Below are 12,079 nucleotides of genomic sequence, written 5' to 3'. Positions count from 1 at the left end.
AGGACGTGGTCAGAAGAAGTAATTGGAGCGGGGAAAGAGCAGCAGATATTTTCAGGGAAATTTGTCAAAATCAGATCCAGAAGAGATGGAGTACCATTGGTTGAGATCCGGGTCGGGAAATTGACCGATTGAGTCAGTCCCAATGAGTCACAGAAGTCTATTGCTGAAGTGCCGGGACAGGTGAGAGAGGTACCCACACCCAGCCAACTGGCATGATGACTCCTTCTGAACTCTCTCTTCCTTTTTTTGTTTATCTTTTGTTTTGTTGTTGATAAGAAAAAGTTTTGTTTTTCATCATGAAAACTCTTGAATTTCAATGAAAAAAAATTGAAAGTTAGCCAAATTAATCATAAAATTGGACATATCTGAAAATTACTTTCAAGATGCTTGTGGTCCTCAAATGGTTAATACAGTGCACGAATTAGCGTGATTGATCGTGAGAGCATCGGACTGCATAAGGCAACCTCTTAAGATGCTGATAATTATCAGATTAAGATAATCTGATTATTTTGTACGTGAAACAGCTTGCAACCTTCAGGTTATATCCCCCTTCAGGGAAAGCCAACCAAACAAACGTTGAAGGAAGATGGCAAGTCACAATGCTCGGCAGACATGTGGTCAATGGTCTTTTGAAATATATTTTTATTAGGATGAGATCGGAAAAAACGGAATGGAGCTCGAGATGACAAACAGACAGACAGTTACAATGTTTCGAGGCAAGTCTAAAGTTCTATGCGCCACCACAGACGACTCACATTCGCTCAGAACTGGGCCGGGTTTTATAGAAGACTGCATCCTGAGCGGGGATGAGGCATTGCTGGTGCTAAGTTTGGGTCCTCCACCTTCCTTGTACAGTATTGTTCATCAGCAAGTGCCTCAATGAGCAAGCAGACAAGTGAGCATGAGCAGCAATGATTTCCCCAAAGCAATCAAGGGGGTCATAAGGCAGCAAGAGAGTCTAGAGTAGTGAGAAATTGCTGTGCCGTGAGAGTCCAGTGAGAGAGGCAGAACAAAGAGTTGCCTCCACTTTTATTACCTCCTCAGTGCATCCCTTCACTTAAGGTTTAAGCCAGACCAACCACGCCACTCCACATGACCAGCAGCAACGAATCATGTTCGCCATAGGTGTGCTGATGGTGATGGTCCCAGGGAATGCTCGTGTCGGGCCAATGTTGGCCTTCCGCAATGGGTTCCTCCACTAATTGTGTGCATGTACAGGAACCACCGTGGAGCTAATAACAGGCCATAATGTAGCGGCCTGGTCACAGGAACTCAGTGATGCCACCATGACACTCTGACCCGACCTGGATCCAAAACAGTTTCAGATGAGGGGAAAGACCAGCCAAGACGTCCCTGATCTAACTGAGCACGAAGGTTGGACAACATAGTCCCCCAGCGGTGCTATGAAGGACAGCTTACGCTAAACATTAACCGTAATACAGGAAAAGAAAGCTATATCCTAACTACAATTGCAAACAGTCAGTGCCAAAGCATTAGTTTTATCTCTGACCCCCTTGCCCCCCCCCAACCCACACCCAAACCTCTAACCTCTCCCCATGACTGTAACAATATTATATTTACTTGAATCACTTTTTAAAGTTGCTTTAGTTAATTATCTAACATTCTTCATTCAGTTCTTGTTTGTTTCCCTGTTTTCACTTTTCTCCCAGTCCTAGTTCCCTTGACTTTTAACCCCTAAACCCTAACCCTCACTGTCAAAATCAGTCATTCACACTCCCACCTGACCCCTGACCCCATTCTAACCTGCCCACCCTCTGACTCACTCCCATCCTCCATCAACCCTCACTTCTTTCTCATCTCTCTTTTTCCCTGACAAAGGGTTAACACCTGAATCAGCTTCTCCTTGCTTCCTGTGGCTGTTCGTGTTCCTTGATCAATGCCCTGTTGATTTCAACCCTTGCACATCATATTATATCCTGCAATTTTAAAAAAAAGAGTATTTTCAAGTTATTTTCAACATCGCTGAAGGCAGATAACTCCACACTAACAAAAAGAAAATTTACCCAACATGGTCATCACATATCAATCTTGGTGATTTTAGTTTTATTGGCACATTGGTATGCAGGTAGTCTGACTGATGGTGCAGAGGTAGTGTACTTGATACCTTTCAGCTGTCTAGTTCGATTCAATAAACCGTCAGATAGGTGTTTTTCAAGACAATGCCTCATAAAGTGTTCTGACCCTTGTATTGGCATTAAGCTGGGTATCCTGGCCAAATTCCTGTCCAAACCAGCTTTAGTCAAATGTCAGGACTGGCGAGCCAGTGTGACCACTCCTTGGCTTTTTTCACAAGATCTTGGCTATTCGTTGTTCACCTTGGCGTCTTGGTTTTCTATCGGTTTTCTTGGCATATAGGTTTTCTATTATCATCGCTTTGTCGAATCCTTGTGAATTCTTGGCTTTTTTCATTGGCTCACCTTGGCATTTATGAAAATGAGGAGTGGTCACACTGGCCAAGCATGCATGCTTTATGAGCCATCGCTGACCCCAGAAGGTGAGATTAATTGGGGCCATTAAAGTAGTTGTAGAAACGCCAACATCATGGTTTGTGTATCAGTCCACCTCTCTACACATTGTTTATATGGCCTTTGAACCTGCCATAATTTCAAAGTTTTGCTCGTTCAGCGTCATTATTCACTTTTCAGAATGCCCTGGAAGTTTTCATTTGACCACTGATTTATAATCATGGTACACGAGGGGTGTGCTTTTGTGCCGCCACCAAACTTGGGTATTTACCTCCGCCACCGAAGGTAGATGGAGGTTATGTTTTCACCCCTGTCTGTTTATTTGTGAGTAGGATAGCCAAAAAGTTGCGGACGGATTCGGACAAAATTTGGTGGAGAGCTTGGAATTGTGACGAGGACGAAATGATGAGATTCTGGTGAAGATCCGGATCCGGATCTGGATCCGAGAATTTTTAAAGTGATTTTTCACCATTTACAGCAGGGGTTCTTAACCGGGGGGTATCCATAACCCTTGGGGTATGGGACTCGATCTCTGAATATTTGTATATATTTGATTTATTAATTTATAGTTGGTTAGAAAGTCAGATTATAACTTGCACTGTTATTCATTATTCACTGTTATTCAATGTTTGTATATTTGTAATTTCTTAGTTATTTTTTATTGATTTTTTTTGTAAATATATATGATAAATGCTTATGATTCCCTTTCATGTTCTATTCCGAGCTATCCATATCTAAAATAAATTCAAGCTATTGACATCTTTGGAATTCATACAGTCAACTAATAGGACTGGTGATGATGATTATTTTGACAGTCAAGCGAAGGGGGTATGGGACCATGTTGGGCAATCCATTGGGGGTCTGGAATCATCAAAAAGTTAAGAACCCCTGATTTAGAGATAGGGCCAAAAACAACATATCGCAGGATTTCTCAAAAAAGTTGTGGACGGATTTGGACGAAACTTGGTGGTTGGGTTGGTTCGGTGACACGAAGAAAAAGCCGATTACATTTTAGTTGAGGTCCGAATCCAGACCCGACCTATCAGTGGGATCCGAAACGTAAACGAATCAGCTTGGCGGAGGTACGTGTTCTACCGAGTGCCATTCTAGTTATCTTTGTGATTGTTTAGTTTTTTTTGTGACTTAGCAGTTCTTCAAACTGTGTTATTACCTATATACCTGCTATCATGAAATTTTGCACTAATTTCCTTCTTTATCTTTTATTTGTTTTGCCAATTTTTAGAATGAGAGATCTGTATATAAAAACACAATTGTACACTCAACAACAAAATAAAAATACCAAAATCGAATTACTTGACAGAAGGGATCTTTTCAAGGTGCTCAACATCCTGCCATACTCAGGGAGAAAAAATTAATTAAAGTTTTGTTGAGGTAAGGCACTAAAGAGAGAACAAAACTCATACTTTAAATGCAATAATGTACACAAGCTTTGCCAGGAGGGTATGACACATGAGAAAGGGCCACGTGAAAACCTCCCTGGCTTTCCATCCGATGGAGCAGTTCAGGGAAATGGCTGTAACTGGCAGGGTGCAATAAGAAGATTGCTTTGAGATTAGAGAGATGGCAAGCGGGCCGGGCCAGCAGGGTTGCTCTGGGAAATTTCAGTGCAGGAAGCTCTAATTCATTTCTGTCGCTCTCCATTTGTGTCGAGCCAAAGATCTCGGTGGGCTGCACCAGTACGACGCGGATCGACTCTCCTTCGTCCGAAGCAATAATGCCCGAAAAGGACACAAGGGAAGTTCCCTGCATGGAAGATCTCTTCACCACCGCACACCTGGAGTAAAAGGGGGAAAAATAGTTACCGAAGGGAAAAACGTGGGGAATCATGTGTTGCTTCTGTGTGCACAGCAGCAGTGGTGGTAAGGGTTCTCAATTGGCTGCCTCTTGTGACACACGAGTAGTGTCCCATCAGGTCCTGCCCCTTTCACGACCCACGTGACTGCATCGCTCGTCAACTTTAAGCCATGTGGGCTGCAGAAGATCATTGATGCATGAGCTTTATGCACAATACCACAGCTATTAAAAAAAATTGGAAGATTTTAAATGTCAAAATAGCAAATCCCTGTATTTTGTTTTGTTTTCATAGATATATGTATATATATATATATGCTTTTTTTTCTTTTTTTTTTTGCATGCACAACTTGGAGCTGCATCTGGTACATTTCGAGAGAGAGAGAGAGAGAGAGAGAAAGAGAGAGAAAGAGAGAGAAAGAGAGAGAAAGAGAGAGAAAGAGAGAGAAAGAGAGAGAAAGAGAGAGAAAGAGAGAGAAAGAGAGAGAAAGAGAGAGAAAGAGAGAGAAAGAGAGAGAAAGAGAGAAAGAGGATCAAATTTTAACTTAATGAAAAGTCTTGCATTGTAGATGCATGCGGAAAATTCATTTTGCAATCATGGCTGCTTCGCATTATGAAATAAAATTACAGCTACAATTTCTTCAAGGACAACAAACCCAATGCAGAATGGGTGCAAACCTGTATGTTTACATGAAGAGCAAACCGCTCGATGTTAAATAATAATAATAATAATAATAATAATAATAATAATAATAATAATAATAATAATATGTTCTATTCAGTGCCTTCCAAACAAAATAACAATAACCAATTTTTAAAACACAATATTGCCAAATGTTGGTTTGTCATCATATCCCATTGCTTCTGCTTACATGATGCATGACGTCATAACAAATTCACATCGTATTCCTTCATGGAACTGCAATGGCTATTAAAGTTTGTAAGAAAGGAAAGCAAAGTTTTTGTGTAAGAAAAGTTTGTTTTTGGCAAGGTGGGGGGCAGGTGGTCGTGGAGTCAAACATTGGTTCTTCATGTTGCTAACTTGTCATTATTGTCCAATGTGCAGTGGTTTTTGTTTTCATCGCAGGTTAATACATGAGGTATCGACGTCGATACGTTCCAGTTACGGTCGATAAACAACTCGGATTCGCTTATGTTATGATCTTTCCTTCATTCGTGGGTTTATAATAAATAATTTCAGCTAAATTTGCTTCATGTACATTCTTAGAAATCCTATTTGTTGGGAATTTTTTCCAATAATTAAATTTCCATTTCGTTTCAATGTCAATTTTTAGAAATTGACAATTTTATTAATTAATGTTCATTGAGATGACAATCAGCAGCTCAAAAATCACGAATGAAAAAAAAAATCTGCAAAAAGGAAAAAAAAAGTTTGAGTTATACATTTGGGCGAAGAGTGCTATCGCTTGAATTAAAACGAGCCAAACAAACCCGCGCTCTGCGCGAAGTTTATAAAATGAGGATTCGTTCGGACGTCAATATATCCGGTGTTCACAATGTGATTTATCGAATTTCTTGATATACAATGTTTCTTGTTACATTTTTTGTGTCAAATTCACCTTCTGAGGTAGTCGGCATGTGCAGAAGAAGGTTTTACATTGCAGACGCTGTTTTCTCGGAGTGGCATTACACCTCTCGGTGGTGACGGTCTGTCGACGACAGACGTAATGACGTCATTATGCCTCTCAGCGGTGACGTCACACGTTGCCATGCAAACAAATGTAAAAATTAGAAAATCGCCAAAAATTTCCAAACGTGTCCGTCTGGCGCGATCTCACATAGCCCACGCTGTACATTAGACCACAGAGCAACCGCATGCCGAAAGTGGCGACAATCCGTCCGGCAGTTTCGGAGGAGATACGTCCACAAAATATGGCTTCGCGTATGAAATATAATAATGGAGGGTGGTTGTAAAGCTATGTCTACATGAAATCTTTGACAAAGAACAAAACTTAGAAACGTGAGAGAAGGTCAATTTCTGAACCATCGACGCTACATGCTGCATCTTCACCCCATTAACTTAAACTATTATTTTACTTTTCTTATCTTATGAATTAATATCATCCTTAGCATAAGCTTATCAAACTTAAATGTCCACGTTCTATGTTAACTTACATAAGCCAAATAAATTTTAGCTAGGGAATTCAGGTGTGTGTGTGTGTGTGTGTGTGTGTGTGTGTGTGTGTGTGTGTGTGTGTGTGTGTGTGTGTGTGTGTGTGTGTGTGTGTGTGTGTGTGTGTGTGATTGTAGACTGGTCAGCATATTGGTTGGTTGCCACTCCTTTGGCATACGAGTGGGTTACTCCTAGAAGGCGACAGGAATAGGTCCCATGGTGAGTGAGTGCAGGAATTTAACCAGGACTCTTGGAAGAGCAAGGTGATTGGGGGATGAGGAGGGGGACAAAAAGACACCAGACAGTGGAGAGTTGGGCAATAGGGCAGATATATCAAGCATTGGAATGGATGAACAGTAAAATATGAGATAAGAAGGGGAGGAATGCAGTAACCTCGAAATTAGAGGGTTGGGTGTGGGGTGTTAATGGTGATAGAAAAGATCACAGGTAGGAATGAGAGGTGACAACATGCATGGAAGTGCGCTGCTAATTTGAAGCTCCAGAGGAAAGGGTTGGATTTTGTCGGCTTTACTAGGAGGGGGTTGCTGGAAGAAGCCTGTGCGCATCCTCACTCAGTGGCATAATGGTTTTAGTGTCAACTCTGGGTCTGGGAGGTTGGTGGTTCAAACATGGCCGAATCAGAGCAAAGCCATTATTTAAAAATGGTACGTGCTGCTACGTTGCTTGATCCAGCATTTTAAAATGATAGAACACGAAAAAACAGTCATCGGTTGGCAAACCTTTGCGCAGGCTTGCTGAATGGGCTCCTCCTGCATTGAAGTTCCTTTTCAGGGAACTTGTATTATACTAGAGGGGCTAAGGATGGGAGGGCTGGCAGAATAGAGGAAGAAAGAGTGGACGACAGGCAGTAAAAAACAAAACCACTGACCTGCCTGGTTTGTGAGAGCAACAACCCATGTGTTTCTGCCCCATAAAAGGAAATGCTAATAATATAGAGAGCTTTCATTTTTATAGATTCTAGGAGAGACAGATGTGATGCAGGTTTGCCAGCACATATGGAAGAGCAGTACTCCATTGAGCTACGAACAAAGGTCTTGTTGGTATTTTTTATGGAATAACTTGTTGCGACGGAGAGTGTGCAGTCTGTGGGTAGCTTTTAGGCCAACTTTGAAATGTGATCATCGCAGGAAAGGTAGTGGCTGATGGTGAGGCCCATATGTCCAAGAGACTGAATATCTCCCAGTGGCCGACGATAGAAATAGACAGGTGGATTAGTTTGACGATCCTTACGGGCTGAGAGGTTGAAATTGTGAGATTTTCCAGAGTTGAAAAACATGTTCCATTTATTATACCAGCATCAAATCAATTCTATATCAGCAGAATGTGATGCAGTTGTCGGTGAGATATGGTACCATAACCACAATAATGTGCGGTCTGAAGAGACGAGAGCAGAAGGTTCCTCTCATCGCAAATGCATTGACTGCACGAATGCACCAAGTCGGAAAGCCAGATAGGAAGGCAGCCTCGTATGCCACAGGCAACAAGCTTAGCAAACAGAACAGGATGCCAGACTGGATAAAAATGCCAGAGATATGTCCAGGGAGATGGTCTTGAACTCGTCTTTGAGATCTAGGGCATCCAACCATTGCAGGAAGAGAAGCAGTAGCATGTTCAACGAAATTGAGTGACCAGGATCCAAACCGATCATCAAAGATCAAGCTGTTTGAAAAGAAGAAATATGTTGTCAGCAGCAATGATGGATCCCATTGTTTTGTATATACTTGGCAGCAAGCTTCCTGACCTATTGTTGACAGGATCATTTTTGAACCATTCTTGTGAGTGGGAGTGATTTTAGCTGTCTTCAAGGCATGCAACAAGAAGTGAAAGGTAAAAAGTTGACCTCTCCCCTTTCCAAGGCCAAGATGAATAAGCAAGAACAGCAGGGCAGGATTTGATTTCACTAGGACGACAATTTCAATCGGGTTTGACTCCACAGAACAATCCAGAACCAGACAACTCAAACTGACACAACCTACCAACGAAACTGTATGTCCATCCCTCAGCCAACAACACCTGCCATTCTATGGAGGTCTCCCTTCGAAGTACCATATCGATTCAACTCCACTTGTGCAATCAAACCACCTAATCTTGAGGCAAAACAGTCAATTATTTACTACTGCCGTGGTAGTTTATTTTGACATGAATTGATAATATTCCTTAATTTCCTGGTTGTGATATTCAGATAAGAGTTGTTCAGAGGCAAACGCATCGAATCACTGTAAAATAAAATGATTGTTTCCCCAGATGCTTGGGGAATGCAGACAGAAATATAAACTTGAAAACAACCACAGATATAATTGAACAATACAGTGGCCTAAATAACCAGAATTAGCAACATCGAGCTACTTACCCACCCTACAGGAGAGAATAGAAGACGAACTTGAAGTGGAGTCCAGTCTTTGCTAAAGTGAAATATCTGACTAAATTGATACAGCCATCATTTCGGGGTTCAAAGTGGTTTGAGAAGTGTAAGTGGCAAGAGTGCCTTCACAACAATAAGTACGTTCTACTCCGTACTTAATAGACATACCCACAGCGTAGTAGGTGGGTGTGTAGTTCATGGAGGGTGAAGTGGATATAACTAAATAAATAAATAAATAATTAAAAGTGGTGCGTAGGTCGTGGAGAGGGTGAAGTGGATATAAATAAGTAAATAATTGAAGGTGGGTGTGTTGGTGGTGGAGATGGCAAAGTGGATATTAATAAATAAATAATTCAAAGTTTTGTGTTCGTGGTGGAGATGGTAAAGTGTATATAAATTAATAATGCCTCCCAAAAGCATTTTTTTTGTAAAATCCTGTGCCTTTTCACTTCTGTAAAAATCCATTTTAAAATTGCCAAAATTCCCACTTGGCCCCGAATCGAAAATCATTTGACGTGCCTCATACCCAGATATTATTACATACATATGCCAAATATAACCAGAGTTGGTGTCAAAGCCACCCAATGCTCTCCTGTTTATACATTTATCGTTTTTAAAAGACAAGTCTAATAATATTTTTTATAAAGCATTGCAGTGAAGTCTGATCCAAATAATTATAAAGAAATATATGTATTTGTATATTGTAATCAGTAAACGAGTACACATATTAAATGAATGGCAAGCATCTAGTATAAACAGGCGAGCATTGGGTGGCTTTGACACCATCTTTGGTTGAAATTAAAAAATTTTTTAATCATTTGTTAATTTCAACTTCACTACACCAATAGTATACCCCAAAGGAACCCCCATGCCAAATATCAGCATCCTAGTACACATATTAAATGAATGGCAAGCTTCTAAAAAATAACTTGCACCAAAAACTTTAACGTTGATGTGCTACAAAAAAGTAAAGTTCAAAACAGGTCAAAAATTTAAAACATTTAAAATTATTTTTTAATTTCAACTTCACTACACGAATAATATACCCCAAAGGAACCTCCATGCCAAATATCAGCAACCGAGTACACATATTAAACGAATGGCAAGCTTCTAAAAAAATAGACCTTTGGACTAACAGTTTGGGCAAAACCAAACTTAGACCTCCATTTTGCTAAACAAAATATTTTGGTTGTTCAACATTTCCATGCTTTAGAAAAGGCCTGGTGTTGGCATAACGGTTCAGCTGTTTGGCTTAAGATCCTCGGATCTTGAGTTCAAGCCCCTGTCCCACCGTTGAATTAACAGCAGGTCGGGTTGACCCAGCCTGTCATCCTTGCGAGGTCGGCGAAATGAGTAACAGTGTGCACAGGGGTATTTCATCAGCTGCACACCCAGAAAATGATGCAGCTTAGACGGACGGACGGACGGGTTATTTCTGAGTGTCCTCACCTGAAATCTGTACGACAAAAAGACAGAACCAAGTCTGCTGTTCTGTATTCTCCTAAAGTGTGCGATGCAGACATGATGAATATTGTACTTTCAAATGATATAGCAGATCTGCACAACATGAAAAGTGTACACATTGCAGCAAAGCTTGTGTGCAAAAACATAACTGCATTCATCAACCAAACTGTTGACAAGTCCATACCTGGATCAAGCACAACTGATGATGTTCCTGTTGAACTGTACTCACTAATCAGATGGATTATGGTGGGGACACTCGATGAACTGGAAAATGAAACAAGAACCGATGTTGTAGATGGAATAGCATGAACAATGTGTCAGAATATTATGTATGGTTTCACATTTGACAGGAGAAAGACAGTGATGGATCTGCTTAATGCAAACAGCTTCTGTGTGCTGCACAGCCAAGTCCTGAGTCTCAAAACTTCTCTTACTAATGCTTTTGTGGACAGAACATGTATCCCTGAGATGAGATGGCACATGTTCTGCAAATACATGGCCGAAAGTGAAAAAGTCCCACAACAGTTGGCAAAGCAAAGCATCACGTGAACCATGTCCACATCTATGGCAGAACATGAAGACAAGCAATCAATGCACATCAATCACCTCTTGATCTGTGGGGCATGGGATTACAAGGACACATATGGCCACATCCTGCTGCAAACATCTGACTGCCCACAAGTACCATTAACGATTGTTAAGATGGTCAGGTGCCAGTGCAAGGCAAACTGTATATCACGGAAATGCTCATTCTGGTACAAGGATTTACCGTGCAAAGATCTTCGTCTGTGCAGTACAGACTGTGAGAATGATGAAGATACACATCTGGAGAATTCTGCTCTGCCTGATGATGGTAGCAATGTGGATATCTGGTGTTACGAATCTGGAAGCCATGTGCACACAGACAGCCAGAGTCCCCGTAGCTTAGTTATTTCGATAAGTGTGTGTTTATAGTTAGAATCCTTCCTTCTGTCTAATGGGAATTTCATGTGTGCGCTACGAGTTATTTTTTAGTTAGGTTTTTACAACAACTACTATTACATCCACTACAACAACGCCACCGTCCCGCACTCGACCCGTCGCCATTGCCCACGTGTTTTTGGGTGAAGGCGTGGGCGGAGCCTCCATCGCCTCAGATCGAGGCTCCGCCTCAAGGCAGGGCATGGACGTTTCCTCCAGCGAATGAGCGAAGGGCGAGCATGACACGCACGCCCCAGCCAATCGGGAGGTGACGAGTCATCCGACAACCCCTCGTCCAATCAGGAGGCGAGTGGTGAGGAGAAGAGACCCCTCCCACCTCAGAAGAGTCGAGTGGTTATTCGGATGAGGGGTTGGGCAGGCAAGAGAGTGTTCTGCAGGATCGTGGCGATTGAGGTCTGCGGTCTTGGTGGTGATTGCAGCGCGGTCTGTGGTCGTGGTCGAGTGGTCTGCGGTCCTTTGTGGTGGCTCACCATGGTGGTGGTGACCGAACAGTGTGGTGGTGCTCGAGCAGCCAGGGGCATGGGCCGTGGACTTCGGGTCGTGGGTTCGAGTCCCACCGTGGTGGTTTTTGGAGTCTGTGTGACTGCACGAGGTGGGACAGGTACCCCGGCCCGGCTCTACTGAACTAAACCCGACGGGGACAAGTTCGTGTGTGTGTGTGTGTGTGTGTGTGTGTGTGTGTGTGTGTGTGTGTGTCTGTGTGTGTGTGTGTGTGTGTGTGTGTGTGTGTGTGTGTGTGTGTGTGTGTGTGTGTGTGTGTGTGTGTGTGTCCGTGGGCCCCATCTTTAAGTAGCCTTGTTAAGTGCTTTTGCTCATTGT

The 12,079-nt window shown here is 42.1% G+C and overlaps 1 long non-coding RNA gene across 1 annotated transcript; it reads right to left on the bottom strand.

Annotated features, from left to right (window-relative positions):
• Positions 1–3,458: 3,458 nt before the first annotated feature.
• On the bottom strand, positions 3,459–10,528 carry LOC147034993 (uncharacterized). The gene is made up of 3 exons (XR_015060945.1): positions 10,464–10,528; positions 10,107–10,271; positions 3,459–4,281 (listed from the first exon to the last, which is right to left on the bottom strand). It is a non-coding gene; the product is annotated as an uncharacterized LOC147034993 (long non-coding RNA).
• Positions 10,529–12,079: the final 1,551 nt, after the last annotated feature.

The sequence above is a fragment of the Eptatretus burgeri genome, chromosome 1 (genome assembly GCF_056783735.1).
Source record: "Eptatretus burgeri isolate ZD-2024b chromosome 1, Ebu_testis_v1, whole genome shotgun sequence".
NCBI classification, from domain to species: Eukaryota; Metazoa; Chordata; class Myxini; order Myxiniformes; family Myxinidae; genus Eptatretus; species Eptatretus burgeri.
The sequence above is the reverse complement of the archived record's forward strand: the minus strand, read 5'-3'. Positions and strand labels throughout refer to the sequence as shown.